Here is a 14,283-nt window from a genome sequence, read left to right on the forward strand (position 1 = left end):
TTTATTTTTGTTTTTATTTCCATTTCTCTAGGAGGTGGGTCAAAAAAGGATCTTGCTGCGATTTATGTCATAGAGTGTTCTGCCTATGTTTTCCTCTAAGAGTTTGATAGTGTCTGGCCTTACATTTAGGTCTGTAATCCATTTTGAGCTTATTTCTGTGTATGGTGTTAGAGAGTGCTCTAATATCATTCTTTTACATATAGCTGTCCAGTTTTCCCAGCACCACTAATTGAAGAGGCTGTCTTTTCTCCATTGTATATTCTTGCCTCCTTTATCAAAAATAAGGTGACCATATGCATGTGGGTTTATCTCTGGGCTTTCTATCCTGTTCCATTGATCTATATTTCTGTTTTTGTGCCAGTACCACACTGTCTTGATTACTACAGCTTTGTAGTATAGTCTGAAGTCAGGGAGCCTGATTCCTCCAGCTCCATTTTTCTTTCTGAAGATCGCTTTGGCTATTCAGGGTCTTTGTGTTTCATAGAACTTGTGAAATTTTTTGTTCTAGGTGTGTGAAAAATGCCATTGGTAGTTTGATAGGGATTGCATTGAATATGTAGATTGCTTTGGGTAGTAGAGTCATTTTCACAATGTTGACTCTTCCCATCCAAGAACATGGTATATCTCTCCATCTGTTTGTATCATCTTTAATTTCTTTCATCAGTGTCTTATAGTTTTCTGAATACAGGTTTTTTGTCTCCTTAGGTAGGTTTATTCCTAGGTATTTTATTCTTTTTGTTGCAATGGTAAATGAGAGTGTTTACTTAATTTCTCTTTCAGATTTTTCGTCATTAGTGTATAGGTCTGCAAGAGATTTCTGTGCATTAATTTTGTGTCCTTCTACTTTACCAAATTTATTATTTCTAGTAGGTTTCTGGTAGCATCTTTAGGATTCTCTATGTATAGTGTCATGTCATCTGCAACAATGACAGCTTTATTTATTCTTTTCCAATTTGGATTCCTTTTATTTCTTTTTCTTCTCTGAGTGCTGTGGCTAAAACTTCCAAAACTATATTGAATAATAGTGGTGAGAGTGGGCAACCTTTTCTTGTTCCTGATCTTAGAGGAAATGGTTTCAGTTTTTCACCATTGAGAAGGATGTTGGCTGTGGGTTTGTCATATATGGCCTTTATTATGTTGAGGTAAGTTCCCTCTATGCCTACTTTCTGGAGAGTTTTTATCATAAATGGGTGTTGAATTTTGTCAAAAGCTTTTTCTGCATCTATTGAGATAATCTTATGGTTTTTCTCCTTCAATTTGTTTATATGGGTTATCACATTGATTGATTTGCGTTTATTGAAGAATCCTTGCAACCCTGGGGTAAATCACATGTGATCATGGTGTACGATCCTTTTAATGTGCTGTTGGATTCTGTTTGCTAGTATTTTGTTGAGGATTTTTGCATCTATATTCATCAGTAATATTGATCTGTAATTTTCTTTTTTTGTATTATCTTTGTCTGGTTTCGGTAGCAGGGTGATGGTGGCCTCATAAAATGAGTTTGGGAGTGTTCCTCTGCAATTTTTTGGAAGAATTTGGGAAGGATGGGTGTTAGCTCTTCTCTAAATGTTTGATAGAATTCGTCTGTGAAGCCATCTGGTCCTGGACTTTTGCTTGTTGGAAGATTTTTAATCACAGTTTCAATTTCATTACTTGTGATTCATCTGTTCATATTTTCTATTTCTTCATTGCTCAGGCTTGGAAGATTATACCTTTCTAAGAATTTGTCCATGTCTTTCAGGTTGTCCATTTTATTGGCATAGAGTTGCTTGTAGTAGTCTCTTAGGATGCTTTGTATTTCTGTGGTGTCTGTGTAACTTCTCCTTTTTCATTTCTAATATTATTGAGTTGTGTCCTCTCCCCCTTTTTCTTGATGAGTCTGGCTAATGGTTTATCAATTTTGTTTATCTTCTCAAAGAACCACCTTTTAGTTTCATTGATCTTTGCTATTGTTTTCTTTGTTTCTATTTCATTTATTTCTGCTCTGATCTTTATGATTTCTTTCCTTGTACTAACTTTGGGTTTTGTTTGTTCTTTTTCTCTAGTCCCTTTAGGTATAAGGTTAGACTGTTAATTTGAGATTTTTCTTTTTTCTTAAGGTAGGATTGCATTGCTATAAGCTTCCCTCTTAGAACTGCTTTTGCTTTATCCCATAGGTTTTGATCGTCGTGTTTTCATTGTCATTTGTCACTAGGTATTTTTTGATTTCCTCTTTGATTTCTTCAGTGATCTCTTGGTTATTTAGCATTGTATTGTTTAGCCTCCATGTGTTTGTGTTTTTTACGTTTTTTTCCCCTGTAATTTATTTCTAATATCATAGAGTTGTGCTCAGAAAAGATGCTTGATGTCATTTCAATTTTCTTAAATTTACCAATGCTTGATTTGTGACCCAAGATGTGATCTATCCTGGAGAATATTCTGTGTGCATTTGAGAAGAAAGAGTAATCTGCTGTTTTTGGATGGAATGTCCTATAAATATCAATTAAATCTCTGTAGTTTATTGTGCCATTTAAAGCTGGTGTTTCCTTATTAATTTTCTGTTTGGATGATCTGTCCATTGGTGTAAGTGAGGTGTTAAAGTTCCCCACTATTATTGTATTACCATCGATTTCCTCTTTTATAGCTGTTAACATTTGCATTATGTATTGAGGTGCTCCTATGTTGGGTGCATATATATTTATAATTGTTATATCTTCTTCTTGGATTGATCCCTTGATCATTATGTAGTGTCCTTCCTTGTCTCTTCTAACATTCTTTATTTTAAAGTCTATTTTATCTGATATGAGTATTGCTACTCCAGCTTTCTTTTGATTTCCTTTTGCATGGAATATCTTTTTCCATCCCCTCACTTTCAGTCTGTATGTGTCCCTAGGTCTGAAGTGAGTCTCTTGTAGACAGCATATATACGGGTCTTGTTTTTGTATCCATTCAGCGGGTCTTTGTCTTTTGATTGGAGCATTTAATCCATTTACATTTAAGGTAATTATTGGTATGTATGTTCCTATTACCATTTTCTTAATTGTTTTGGGTTTGTCTTTGTAGGTCATTTTCTTCTCTTGTGTTTCCCACATAGAGAAGTTCCTTTAACATTTGTTGTAGAGCTGGTTTGGTGGTGCTGAATTCTCTTAGCTTTTGCTGTTTTGTAAGGTTTTGATTTCTCTGTTGAATCTGAATGAAATCCTTGCTGGGTAGAGTAATGTTGGTTGTAGGTTCTTCCCTTTCATCACTTTAAATATATTGTGCCACTCCCTTATGGCTTGTAGAGTTTCTGCAGAGAAATCAGCTGTTAACCTTATGGGAGTTCCCTTGTATATTATTTGCCATTTTTCCCTTGTTGCTTTTAATAATTTTTCTGTGTCTTTAATTTTTGTCAATTTGATTACTGTGTGTCTCAGCGTGTTTCTCCTTGGGTTTATCCTGCCTAGGACTCTCTACATTTCCTGGACTTGGGTGACTATTTCCTTTCGCATATTAGGAAAGTTTTCAACTATAATCTCTTCAAATATTTTATTGGATCCTTTATCTCTCTCTTCTTCTTCTGGGACCCCTATAATGGGAATGTTGGTGCATTTAATGTTGTCCCAGAGGTCTCTTAGGCTGTTTTTATCTCTTTTTTCTTTATTCTGTTCCACAGCAGTGAATTCCACCATTCTGTCTTCCAGGTCACTTATCTGTTCTTCTGCCTCAGTTATTCTGCTATTGATTCCTTCTAGTGTATTTTTCATTTCAGGTATTGTATTTTTCATCCTGTTTGTTTGTTCTTTAATTCTTCTACATGTTTGTGCTTTAATTCTTGTAGGTCTTTGTTAAACATTTCTTGCATCTCCTCACTCTTTTCCTCCATTCTTTATCTGAGGTCCTGGATCATCTTCACTATCATTATTCTGAATTCTTTTTCTGGAAGGTTGCCTATCTCCACTTCATTTAGTTGTTTTTCTGGGTTTTATCTTGTTCTGTCATCTGGTACATAGACCTCTGACTTTTCATTTTGTCTATCTTTCTGTGAATGTGGTTTTCATTCCACAGGCTGCAGGATTTTAGTTCTTCTTGCTTCTGCTGTCTGCCCTCCTGTAGTTTTAATGAAAATTCAATTTAAATTGTGGTGGTTGAAGGAAACCAATTAAGCTGCCTCCCTTTACCAGTGACAGTAATTGAATCATTACTTGTCTAATTGGGCCCAGCAATGTCTTAATTAACAAAGGGTTGATCTGAGTCTGAGATGACATCTTACTCTTTGGCTGTTGAATTCTGTCTTCTTCTTCATCAAAAGAAAAATAATCAAACATGTTAGAATGATTAAATAGGAGCTCTGCCTTTCAATCTAACCTTTAGGCTCCTGGAGTTAGGAGACATGGACATTTCCTCTTGTAAATTACATTCTAGACTGATTAATTGATTATTAAATGGGTGAACTGATCTTGAGTGGAAAAGGGATGAGAGATTAATTAATACTATTTAGTAAATATTAAAAGGAATTGGTCCAGAAGGGAGTTAGATACCATGCATTCCTACTATGAGTTAACCCAAATTATAAAGCCATCTCCCATTTTCCCAAGGAGAAGGTCCAAAATGAGGTTTGTGGCTTTTTTACTAACTATACCATGTTAATATTTAATTATAAATACATAATTGTAAAATATTAACTTTTAATATTTAATTTATTAAATAAGTTTTAAAATATTCAAATTCACTTATATAATTACCTTATTTATATAAAAATATGCGTTTCCACATTTCTTGAAAATATTTTATTCAAGCTTTTAATATGTATCTTACAAAGTAGTATCATCACCCTCAGAGTTGGTGGTGAATCCTCTTTGTTGAGAGAACATAATTTTGCCAGACCACATTTTTTAAGATAGAACATGTGTTGGATCAGTATATGTTATTCTCACCGGAAATTTTACCTTGAGAGTATACAATCAGAAAACATTAATACATTTTTTTATATTGTCCTATGTACATGCGTTTATGATCTCCAAAACATAACCACACTTTCTGCTTTGCTTTTTAAGTAAATTTTAGAAGCCTTGTTTACAATCAAACACTTACAATTTTGAAGTCAGCCCAGTGAGAGTAATGAAGAAATACGTATTAAAGTTTTTTCTTGTTTTTTTCACCAATTTATTCAGTTAATCATTTAATACTAATATTGACATATGTAGTTTCAGACTAATGTGTCTTCTTTCCCAAACTGTATTTCATTAATCAAAATTTAGTAAATTAAGAGTAGGTCTGCCATAACTAGACTTTGTAAGACCTTGGATATAAAATAACTATATTCTCTTATCTGAGGGTTAAAATTTTAGGAGGAAAAAACCTTTGGCTTATAACTGAGTATGCCCAGCAATAGTAATAAGGTTCAGTTCATAGAAATTTTATCATTGTTTTAAAGCAAATTCATACTATCATGACTTCCGAATTCTACATTCAATTTTATTTTGTATTTGTATCTGAAACTGACTATGATTAGTAAAAATTATAACAGGCAACTTAGGAAATTCTCTAAAGGTGTTCATATATTATATAAAAAGTGATATACACACTACACACTCTCTTTTATTAGACCGAGTGTCCTGTGGAATATTCTTCTCCTTTTGTGTAAGGTCTTTTTGCTGAGAAAAGTAAATTATTAGCAATGATATGTGGAAGCAATTTAATTCAACCTTAACCTTAGGGCTTTTCCCTTTAAATGTAGTAATGTCTAAATTTGACCCTATGTTAAGAAATTATGTTTACCTGTATATTATCAACTTTTACTAATGGCAAGAAACAAACCCAAAATTGCAGCAGCTTTCCACAAGACACATTTTTTATTGATGTGGATGTAACTTGGAAGCTGTTCTTTGCTGGGCTCCACTGAGCTCAGCCCAGCTGCATGTGTCCTCTCACACCTGTATCCAACCTAAAGGAGGAGCCACCGTCTGAGACATGATGTTCTCATGGCAGAGGACAACTGCTTAGATAGGACAGAGCCAACCCAGGCAAAGCATTTAAAGCTTCTATTTGGACAGGTGTATGTCACACCTACTCACACTCCATTGACTAAAGCAAGTCTCATGGCTAAGCCAATGTCAATGGAACAAGAGGGTGTATTCCCTACCAATGGGGAAGCATGGCATGGGTGGGGAGGAGCCAAATAATTGTGAGCAAATAATAACTCTACTCTAGCCTGTTAACTGATAGCTAAATCATTTTGCTGAGCGTCTTTTAATTTGTAAATTTTGCTTAAACATCATTAGAATTAAAGCTAATGTAATTGAGTGTGAAGGACATACACTGCTTTTGAGTACCTACAATGGCCATGAAATTGGATGAAGATCAGTCACATGAAAATCGTATAAAAGTTGAGAGAAGACACTGAATATATTTTCTAATGTACTTATAGTTTCTCATGATGCCATTACTAATAATTTCCTTTATGCTTTTTAAATTCTCAGATAATTTTCATGTTTAAGGTCTATTTGGAAGTTTTTCTACCCTGTACTATTCCTGTCAGTGCAGTATCCAAATCTGGTTCTCTTCCAGCTCTCCTAGAGCTTCTAGGAGGTATTTCATTTCCTTTAGTATTTCTGCTAAAGTAGTTAGACTAAACTCTTTTCTATATATATCCTATGGAACGGATATGTAGCTTCAAGAAGTTAATGTATAAGAAGGTACATAGCATATGGAATGCATTCTAAAAGTCACATCCTTTTTTAGTCCTATGATTTCATTATGAAAATGTTGATATATTTGCTACTTTTAAGAAATACTTTATCGTTAACTTTTGCCATGATGTCCTCAAATTCTTAAGAACAGCTTATCCTGATTTTTCTCATTGTCACTGAAAGCCTGGGAGTGATAATGAACATAAGAAGAAAAACAATTTTCCCACCACTTTCTGATGATGTCTCTAAGCCAATCATATGTCCTAGATTACCAGAGGCAATTCCAATTTAAAATATGCTGCTTCACTTCCCCATAAGTATAATTTTATATATGACATCTATTTTTCATGTTTTGGTTCACAAAAATATGCTATCCTTGGAGCTCCCGGGTTGGTGAGCATGGAGATTCAGGGAAAGGGGTGCCCTAGGAGATGGCATGAAAGCTCCATGCCCTTTCCCATTACCTCGACCTATGCATCTCTTCCATCTGGCTGTTCCTGAGTTATATCCCTTTATAATAAACCAGTAATCTAGTTTTGGGTTCTGTTCCCAGGTTATGTGTTCCTTCTTAGACAAATTAACAGAAGAATTAGGAGAGGATACAGAAAGAACAGTTTATGATGATTAAAAATTTGCCACCAAGAAAGCCCTTGAAAATATAGGGCTCACACATATTATTGAATCACTTTTTCTCCGGGCATATATTCCTGGATTTTTCATGGCTATAAGACTCTATCTATCATAAGACTCATGAAATGCATGATAAATCCATTTGCTTATGAAGCATATGGGAAATATAAGATCCAACAGAAGATAGAAGAAACTCGTGCACAGAGAGTCCAATTAAAGAAATTGCCAAAAGTTAACAAAGGGTTAGCCCTTAACTGAGGAAGAGGAAGAGAAGCAAAAATCTACATAGAAGAAGAAAGTTAAGAGCCTTCCTAATATTCTTTCTTACCAGCGATGGTTTTAAAGTTACATTTGAGAACCCTGACTTTCAAGGAGACAAAGAGAGTGAAGAATTTAGGCTTTTGAATTTACCTGTTTCAAAAATTAGTGAAAAAAACAAGAAGAAACTAAGATTCTTAGATTCTTCATGAAAAAGGAGAAGAGAAAGAACTGGAAGGAAAACCAAGTGATGCAGAAAATTTTGAGTTCAGATGTTAAAAAAGATGGGGTTGAAGAGGTCAGGAAGTAGCACAGACTTCTCCACCAAGTGGAAGCAGTAGGAAAGACACAAGGAGAACAAGCAGATGGTCCTCAAGCCCCAGTTATATGTGATCAAAGCAGGAGAAGAACTCGGAAGCTTCAAAGACTCTGCCACCAACCAGAAGCAGATGAATAAAACCCTTGAAGACGGTTTGAAACTTGAATCAGAAAATGGGACATTGAGTGTATCAGACACTACAATTGGCAGTAAACAATTGAAATTCACATTAAAGAGGTCTGAATAGCAGAAGCAACAGGAGACTGAGAAGTTGCACTGACAGGAAAGGAAAACACTTCCTGGTTCAGCAGGTCACCTGAAGTTAAGACACAGAAGAGGATGGCTGTTTCTTTGAATTTGGAAATGATCCTACTTGTGATTTGAAAGGAGGACCTCTCCCGCAAATTGATCATCATTAGAGTACATTAAACACAGAGAGGGGAATGCACATTTTTAATGTTTTGTATAAATTCCAGATGCAACTAAAAAGTTAAAGATTTGACAACTTGTCCCTATGCCTTATGGGTCAGACTTTCAAACTGGACCCCTTCCCCCCACCAAAATGGTCAGTGTGTCACCCCCAGGGTGCTTTTTGTAAGTTGCTGCTCCCCAAAAACATGGTCATTTTCCTATGGTTTTAATCAAGTAAGCCAGGTTGTTATTTTTTAACAGTGTAATATGTGTGCCATGAAATGGAAGGTTATCCTGTGCTAAAAATGAAGCTTGATCATGCTCTGGGGACTTCTTTTCTTGCAATACCTGCTTCCATTCACTATCCAGTCAGTGGCCCAAGCAGTGGGAGCTGCAGACCAGTCTTCCAGCGGCAGACTGAGCTCTCCATTCTTCAGTAGGGAACTGCCGGATAGCACAGAGGGCACCTGCCAACCTTCAGACCAGCCTGGGACCTGGGATTGAGTAGCAGTAAATTTGGGAGCTGGAGCAGTTCATTCATCCTGAAATTCCTCCTTGGTTACAGCCTTTTAAGCAGCCTGATCTTCTTTTTCAGTCTATTTCGGACCTCTGAAAGAGTAGAGATTAGGTGTGACCTCCCATGGGTGTTCACAGGAGAAGGTGCCACGTATGTGCAGAACTTCCTTGGCCAGCATGTACCACATCAGACTCACTAAGTGAGCCCCTTTGTTGTTATAGGGGATGGTCTCTGTCCTTCCTGCTAGAGCCTTCACATAGTGCAGAGGACAGTCTGTGTTATACTGAGTGATTGTAGGCGGGTTAACATAAGATGCCTCTGTGAGAGGCTGGTGGTCAACCCTTGGATCCGTAACCACCAGAAATCATGACCCTCAGAAGGCTGCCTGGATTTGGTTGGTGAATATTCCAGGAGTTAAGCAGCCAGCAGTAGGAGTGGCTCCAGTGACAGCAGCAAACTTCAGCACAGCTCAATCACCAGTAACCTTGGAGGATATGATACAGATATCAGCTGAGTTTTCAATGGCACAAGCTGCCGGCAAAGGCTTCTAAGCTTTTCCCAGTTTCTCTTCATATTTATGATGTAGATGTCACTGCTTTTTTTTTTTTTTTTTTTTTTTGTAGATGTACTGTTCCATTTGGAAGTCAAGGTTGTTGCCACCTAAGTGGGTTCCTGCTGCAAGGAATTTGTGGACATCCTCCTCCCTCATTAGCAGAATATCAAGGGCTCTGGACATGGTGAAAGTTTCCATTTAACTTATGATAGGAACCCAGAACAATGCTGTATGGACCCCTCTATGGGTAGTGCAGAAAGGTGAGTTGTATTTTGATTTGTATTTTTAGTATTATCAACTTGCACATTTTTTTATGTGTATTGTCGGTTTATATTTCTTCATTTGTGAATTATCACGATGTTTTCCCATTTTTCTTTGGAGACTTTGTCTTTTGCTAAGTTGGAAGCATCCCTTATAGATAGTAGCTAGTTTCAACACTCATCCCTCAAACGTGTTGCTAAAATACTTTCTCAGTTTGGGGTTTTCTTTTTAAAATTCTTTAAAGGTATTTAACAAGCAACTTTTATTTGTACTTTTTATAGTTTTTGACCAAAAATGAGGTACTGAAAATAGGTTTTCAGGAAAACTAATTTAGCAGTGGTAGGCAGGGTTGATTAGCTAGGGAAAGCTCAATTAAAATATCAGTTCATAATCAAAAAGTGAGACAAGTTTCTGCAGTCAGAAGCTGGAGATGGAAATAAAACATAATGAATAAGTATCAGATGCCTTTTAAGGGAAGAATGATAGGAATTGGTTCAATGTAGGATCTAAAGAGATATGAGTTCCAGATGATTCCAAAATTTAAGACTAAGAAAAATGTATCAGTGTTAGAAACATAAATGTTAGCATGCTACCCCATTGTTTTTCTCAAAGTTTGTTTTCTTTGATTTTAAGTAAACTGAGTTTAAGGTGTCAACAATCTACAAATATGAACACTGAAGAGTTCTTAGGAATTTTTTTCTACCACATCTTTGATAAGCATTCCAAAAGAACGAAACCAAATTCATGTTTTGTTTTATTTCGTTATAACCATTATTTGTGTTGTTAGCTAGTGGCCACCAGGTACAGAGGATTTTCTCAGTCTTCCCTCTAACTTACTACTACGGTTGTGTTACTCCTTCTGTCCCATATTGGTCCCAAGTCACAGGTGTGTGATCTGCTGTGACATGAGACTCCAATCTCTACTCTGCTTCCATCCCTGCCCCTATGTTCCAGAATTACCACCCACTACATATCTAAGCCCAAGCTTACTACATATATGGAATCATGGGCAATGGCAAATGGCTTGGCTGATCAGGAGCCTGGAAAGAGAAAGATTAAAAGATCAGGTTCAAGGAGGTCTGAGGTAGAGGCATGTGGATGGACACAGGAGAATGGGCACATGTGGAGAACAAAAAGTAGCACTGACACATTGCTGTCTCTTGGTACAGGACTGTGACATCTTGCTTATAAAAGGTTGTCATAAGAATCCCATAGAGAGGATTCTCTGCTACTTCCTCTGTCCATCTGACAATCTCTTATCCACGATCCAAAATCCAAAGATTTCTGACATCCAACCGTTATTTTTTTTGCAAATTCATTTGGCAGCAGAAATTTAGTTGAACTGACATGATGACATTTATATTTTTAATTATTATTAATAAAGCCAATAAATTAAAGAGCCCAGATGTCATGTGATTTTCCAGTACAATAAGGATTACAATGGTGAGAAGAGCACCCACATTACTAAGAACGCAGGTGGTGGCTCTTTTCTGCAGGCTGGGGCAGGAGAACGTGCTGTAAGACTAAGCTCACTGGTAACAGTAGAAATGAATAAAGTCCCCAAACAATAAAGGCCAGTGGTGTTGCTTAACCATCAAAAGCCTGGTGGGTGCAACTGATCATAATGACCCTCATGTCATCTATCACTGTCGCACCAGTGCCTCTTCCTCAGCTCACATCTATGGCTGCAACGAAGATCCTTTACAAACAGCTTATGAAGGGGCTTGCGTTCATGAATGAGTAAGCTGGGGATGTGGGTACAAGACAGAAATAGGTGGCAACGGCACTATAGCCTCATTCAGGGTAAGACAGAGATGATATGAAATCATCTCAATGAGGAGAGGTTCAGACAGCACCCTGCTCATCCATTTTGTGTGGACAGAGAAGTGGCGCAACCTTAGAATATGTATGGAATCATGGGCGATGGGAAATGGCTTGGCTGATCAAGGGACTGGAAAGAGAAGTGTTGAAAGACCAGTTTCAAAGAGTTCTGGGTAGAGACATGGGATTGGGCATATGAGAATGGTCACTCATTGTGGAGATATTCATATCACATGTTAATGCCCACCAGAGATCTCCACACCATGAAAGCAGAACTAAACATCCTGGTAAATAAAACTGAATTGGCCAGTTTACACAAGCCAGCCTCTGGCATCAGCCACCCTGGTGCTGACACAGTGGACACAGAAAAGAAGTTTCCATGATGACAGAGTTGGAGGCTATGCAACCATATGGGCTCCTACTTGCCAAAGCCACAAAATGTCCAACGTGCCAGCAATAAAGACCATTGCTGATCTGTTCATATGGCACCAACTGGTCACGGGAGGCCAGCTGAATACATTGGACTCCTTCTGTCTTGTAAGGTATAGTGATTCATTTTGATAAGAATAGGCACATATTACAGTTATGGAGTCGTTTTTCCTACCCATGATACCTTAGCCAGCACCATTGTCCTAGGGTCTGTAAAACATATAATTCATCACTACAAGACTCCATGTAATATTATGTCAGATCAAAGGAACCATTCTATAGAAAAGGAGGTTTGTAGACGGCCCATGACGTGATTCACCAGACATATTACACTCAGTGCCATCCAGAAGCTTCTGGCCAGATAGAGAAATGGAATAGCCTGCTGAAGGCTAAGCTGAAGTTCAGAGAAGATGCTTTTCAATGACTCCATTCCTTCAGGACTTAGTGTCCACTTTAATTCAAAGGCCTTTATATGATGGTGTGTGTCCAGTAAGTAGAATGTATAAGTCCAGAAACCAAAGTGCAGAAGCAGGATTAACCCCGCTTATCATCACTCTCAGTGATGGCAAACTCACCTGGCAAATTTGTGCTTCCCATCCCTGCCACTCTGGGCGCTTTTCCATCAAAAAGAAACATTTCCACTAGGACACAGCAAGAGCCCTACTGAACTATCAGCTAAGGGTTGCCTCCTAGACACGTCATGTTCCTCTTGCAAATGACCAGAATGTGAGTGGAGTTAGCACACTGGTAGGAGTAATTGACCGTTTTTCACCAGTAGAAGTAATACAAAGGGGGCAGGGAACAATATATCTGATATTCAGATGATCATTGGGGTACCTCTTGGTGTCCCCTTCCCAAGTTTTGGTGGTCAATGGAAAAGTTTAGTAATATTTTTCTGAGAAAACTTGGTGACCTGGGGCTCAGAAACCTCAAGGATGGTGGTCTGGGTCCTGCCAAGGAATGATAAATGTCCTTTCCTGAACCTCTGTCTCAAAGTCTGATTCCCATAGAACCTAGCCTGAGACTGCATGTTTATTTAAGAGTGACACCTCAGACATGGCTGGAAATGTCATGTACTATATGGTATAAATACTGTATTCCTTTTTTAAAATATGAAAAGCTTTTAATTCTAAAGTGTTGTCAGCCCCAAAGTTTTCAGATAAAGGATTTCAAACCTGCATTTACCAAATAAAATAGAATAGGGGAAAGAGGCTATAAGGATTAGATTATGGATCTTTTGTGCATCTTTTATGTTTGCTTATGACCAACACTTCCACACTTTGTCTTCTTCTTTGCAAAAATCAGTCTTCCTCTACCACTGCCTGACTCAGGAATCTTCCATAAGCCTGGCTTTCCAAGAAGGTTCACTTTTCCTTCTCATATAATCTCCAAACAATGACATCTAGAAGACCTAATGTTCATCTTTAAATTTTTATTAGATTATATCTTTCTCAGTACAAATATTTAAGTATTTTCCAAGGAATACCCTCCTCAAATTTTCTAAATTAAAATTAAGCAAATTATCTGCTACTAACAGCCCGGGATTAGACATGTTTTCTCTTTGACACGTTACAGAAGTTGCTTGGCAAAGATGAAGAGTAATGACTAGAATGAACACTTACAACTAATGATTAGGATTATACATTCTATCTATATTTCTCAAAAAGATTGCTTCCTTGTAAACACTGCAGTGTTTGAAGTGTTATCTGGCATTATAGCTCCATCAAGTGGTAAAATTGACATGAAACTGTAGGATTATATGCTTAGTCACCAAATGCATTCAGTTTAATTTCCATACTCGAATTCCTATCAAGGCTGTATTTATAATTAAATATCACCTCATTTCAAAACACAACCTGAGCTATTCTTAATTTGGACATTCTGATGATTTATTTATGGACAAAGATGGAGTATTTAGTTTTTTGGCGGGGGGGTAAGGAAACTGAAGAAATCACATTTTCCTACTATTTATTTTGATTCTTTACTGTCTATAAATTACACTTTGCTACTGGGAATGGCTATTGTCAGGCCTCAGGTCCTCGCTGACTTTTGGCCAGAGGCAGTTCCTTACCACGTGGGCCTCTCCATATGGCTGCTCACAATGTGCCATCTTGTTTCTCTCTCAGGGCAAAAGATCCAAGAGAGGAGGAGAAACAGTGAGAGAGCAAGAGCAAAGTGCAAGTCACAGTCTTTTTGTGACGTAATCTCAGAAGAGACATCCCACCACATTCACTGTTTTTTCTGTTCATTAGAAATGGGTCCAGTGTGCACTCAAGGGGAGGGGATTACACTACAACATGAATACCAGCAGGCAGGGATCACTGGGGGCCGTCTTAGAGGCTGCCTATCACAAGTGCTTTCCTGAAATAAATGCATAACCTGAAAAACTCATATTTTATAAAAATTCAAATGTATTATCATTCATTCATAGACA

At 37.3% G+C, this 14,283-nt stretch overlaps 2 pseudogenes; one reads left to right on the plus strand and one right to left on the minus strand.

Annotated features, from left to right (window-relative positions):
- The window catches only part of LOC137763527 (nucleolar protein 10 pseudogene), a 28,821-nt pseudogene extending 20,609 nt beyond the window's left edge, over positions 1 to 8,212 (plus strand).
- A 355-nt stretch (positions 8,213 to 8,567) lies between these two features.
- On the minus strand, positions 8,568 to 9,521 carry LOC137763528 (small ribosomal subunit protein uS2-like; annotated as a pseudogene).
- Between the last annotated feature and the right edge of the window lie 4,762 nt (positions 9,522 to 14,283).

This window comes from Eschrichtius robustus, chromosome 4, assembly GCF_028021215.1.
Source record: "Eschrichtius robustus isolate mEscRob2 chromosome 4, mEscRob2.pri, whole genome shotgun sequence".
NCBI classification, from domain to species: Eukaryota; Metazoa; Chordata; class Mammalia; order Artiodactyla; family Eschrichtiidae; genus Eschrichtius; species Eschrichtius robustus.